The 3,751-nt window shown below is 38.3% G+C and overlaps 1 long non-coding RNA gene across 1 annotated transcript; it reads right to left on the minus strand.

The window, feature by feature from the left end:
* Nucleotides 1–1,904: 1,904 nt before the first annotated feature.
* On the minus strand, nt 1,905–3,216 carry LOC112846547 (uncharacterized). The gene is made up of 2 exons (XR_003219553.1): nt 3,020–3,216; nt 1,905–1,948 (listed from the first exon to the last, which is right to left on the minus strand). It is a non-coding gene; the product is annotated as an uncharacterized LOC112846547 (long non-coding RNA).
* Between the last annotated feature and the right edge of the window lie 535 nt (nt 3,217–3,751).

Consider the following 3,751-nt stretch of genomic DNA (forward strand, 5'->3'; position numbering starts at 1 on the left):
GTAAGTTACAGGGCTTTTCCTGCTTTTCTGGAGGGATTATATTTCACTAAAAAACGATCTAATTTGCATGTCCACATAATTATGGATTATTACAATTATAATATATTAAAAAACACGCTGTATTTTAAAGAACATACATTAAAAAGCAGATTATATTAGATTTATATTTTAAATAAGACAATTTGGATTTTACAGCAGTAAAATTATTGAATCTGTACAGTTTAAAATGTAATAAGCTTTCTGCCTGCACAGAGTGGATAGTGAAACAAATGGGATCATCATAATGACATTATTTCATATTTATTACTTCCACCTCCTCATTGCTTTATTATTGTAGCTCTAGTAATAAATAATAATGTAAGGATTCTGGATCAGCACCATGATGCCCACCGTATATACAGTATTCTGAAGAAGGTCTAAAATGTCACTGTGTGTGCGTGCACGTGTGTGTTTTATTTAGATGGATTTTTTAAAACATATTACTCATGATATAACATTGTCCAGACATGCCTGGTAAGGACATGAGGAGGAAACAGTAGGAGCTGTGTGAGGCTACTAAAGGCAGTGCTATAACATTTTTCTGTCATCATTGTATTATTGATTAAGTGTAAGAGTTGTTAAGTGTGGATAATTAAATGATAGTTTATTGCAATAGCAAGTTGTGCCTTGTTCTCAGATAGACAGCAAGTGGAAAGTGATATATGAAATGATGGGATGGAAGGAAGATGAGAAGCAAAGAGTGATTCACAGGCAGAGCCTAAATTATTTCTCACAGTTTTGTGTTTCCTTATGGTTCCAAGCGTTGTCACCAATCTTTGCATTTTGTTATTATCTCATGATACTTGTTTAATCAGCTCCCATCTCTCCTGTGGACTTTTGAATGTCTACAGTCTCAGATCAGCCCTGCCCTCCAGCACCATCAGCAGCAGGAGCAGCAGAAACCCTCAACAGCAACATTGTACCCATCAGGTAAAACATCGGCTACGTTTGCTTTGCCTTGTTGCCCATATTAGATTCTTGATGAATGTGTGTTGTTGTTATTCAACCTGGTTCAAGTGCCCCTTTTTAACTTTGAGCACCCGCCCCTTTAAACGTCTCTGCACAGCCCTGAAATGGAGAGCTTTACAACTGCTCCTCCACTTTGTCACATTCTCGCTAACATCAGTTTTCGTTTTCTAACAGGAAAAGTTCACTTTCATCTTCAATATTTTCTGTGGAATGACACTGAAAAATATCACTGTCACTACGTGTGTTCTGACTCTGTTACTCTTTCTGTTTTCTGTAGATCAGGAAACCCAACAACAGCAGCAGCAAGAAGCACATCAGTCCACCAGGTCCATCCTCCTTGTTTCCTACATCCTCTGTGTCTCCTCCTGTCTGAGCTGCAGGTGAGAAACAGGTGTGAGGTGTCAGCTGTCAGGTAGGTGATGAGTGAAGAACAGAACAGAATCCATTTCCTCTTCAAACTGCTGTCAGACATTATCTACTGCACTCTGATCACATCACTCAGACCAGCTGCTTTCTACAAAGTCTCATCAACAACATCTTTAGAAACACACATCAACAACCAGGAAGCAGCTTCACCTCTGATCACACACACACTCAACTCTACTCACTCACCTGGAGGATCAACATGAAGGTAGATGCTGTTGATGAGCTTTATACCGTCTCCCTCTCTCTGGACACGACACTCGTATGTTCCAGCATCATTAATCGTCACATCTTTCAGAATCAAAGACACGTCTCCATCCTTCATCTGTCTGTCCTGCAGATCCACCCGGTTCTTTTAAAGATGGATGCTGGTCGTCAAGAGGTCGCCCATCCTGGTAAATGAACACATTTTCATCTCCCAGTTCAGCTCTGCTCCACTCTACAACTATAATCTTGTTTGGAGCTCCACATGGCAGAGTGATGTTCTGTCCAGACTCAGCTGCAATGTTTTTCTGGTCTGAAAGAGGAAACAACACAGAGCAGAGAGGTTAAAGGTCAAAGTACAACTGTGAGCTATTAACTTTAAATTTTGTTTTTCTTTCCCTCTTTCTATTTCACAGTCAAGTCTGTCCCGTATTTAGCAAGTGAAAATAAAATAAAATAAACAATAAAAGGTAAATCAAATAGACCATTACAGCAAAGCTGGGATGGTCTATTTGGTAAAGTAAATCCGTTTGGCATCTTTCTTCACCTTTAGACAATAATTCTGATGGCAAAAGAACCAAACGGGACAGGCAAAAAAACCCCAGAAAAAACCCAACTTTAAATATTGTTGTCCCTGGGTACTCCAACTTACAGCTGGGTATCGTCACTTATTTTCATAACTGAGTCGATTTCTTTTAAATTTTAGATCCAATACCAAATAAATACAGGGCCAGTATTGTTTAATTTCCACAATGATGAGTTAACATAAGTAAACAACCTTTCAAATTTTCATGTATTTTGAAGCTGGGGCTCTTTGAATCTTTAAATGTGCTACAGGATATAAATGAAATAGACGTGCCAGTCAACACAAAGACGTTTGAGGTATAGTTTTTCATTTCCTAAAAAATCATCAGTTTAACACAATTCAATGGGCTACATGCTGAACGTAGATGATAAAAATAAAGTATTAATCTGATACCAATACAAGCAGTAGTATTGACACCTCTGTTCATCTGGACGTAGTGTTACCAGAGAAACCTTGTGTCACTCATCAGAGACACTTGGATGAGTGACGAAATGTTTCTCCCACTGAAAACATCCACGTGAGCAGAATCAGCTTTTTGGGGTGTAACAAAAAGCTTTGTAGCCATATGCTGACTCCGGACACTTCACCACATCACACTGACACACACATTAGACTTCTTTATCTCTGTCACAGCTGGATCACAGCCAACAGGTGATAACTCCACCCAGCTTCATGTTGATCGCAGCACTGAATGAATAATAAACAAATTCTTAGAGAAATATTATCAGCATGTAAACCAGACTGAGACTCTTTATCTCAGAAATAAACTCAGTTTAGTTTCTAACAGTTAAATCTGACCTGCAGAGACGAACAGGACAAACATCAGCGTGGAGCAGAGTGACGCAGTTACAGCAGACATGTCCGTGTTCTCTGTTTCTGCTGATCTGACTCTTAGTTTGTTCTAAATGTCTGAGTCTGTTGGTGTTTTCACTCAATAACTGAACCTGAGTTTAAACCTGAACACATCAGATTAAATTTAAGGTTTAAATAAAACTGTTAGAATGCATCACTGACCTCTCTAACTGTAACTCTGACACTGACACATCTGCCAACATCTGTCCCTGTAACAGCTCAGAGGAGGAGTTCAGCACTTTCTCTCATATTATTATCAGAAAGTCAGAACAGGAGCGTTTTTGTTAATGTGGATGAAACCAGCGATAACCAAATTCCAAACCACAAACTCACAGACTCTGTAACTTGTTCACATGTCTCTGAGGTCTGTGTGGAACACATTTTCAGACTTTTATGAACACATTTTTTTAACTCTATTTTTTCGTCTTTAGACACATAAAAAATACACACACAAATAAAAATAACTAAATATATAAATAAAACACACTCATGCATTGGGTGATAGTCCTGGTACATTACAGTGGACCCCATTAATGTCTTGGTGTCAAATTCCTCCAGTTTTGTTCAAAGGTTTCAGTTTTGAATCACAGAAAAAATGTCTCCATTTCTCCATTTTATAAATCTCATCCATTTTTTCCCGTTCATTGTTTTGCTTTAAATGTCTCTCTTTGTAATGTT

This window comes from Oreochromis niloticus, linkage group LG3 (assembly GCF_001858045.2).
Source record: "Oreochromis niloticus isolate F11D_XX linkage group LG3, O_niloticus_UMD_NMBU, whole genome shotgun sequence".
Taxonomy (NCBI): Eukaryota; Metazoa; Chordata; class Actinopteri; order Cichliformes; family Cichlidae; genus Oreochromis; species Oreochromis niloticus.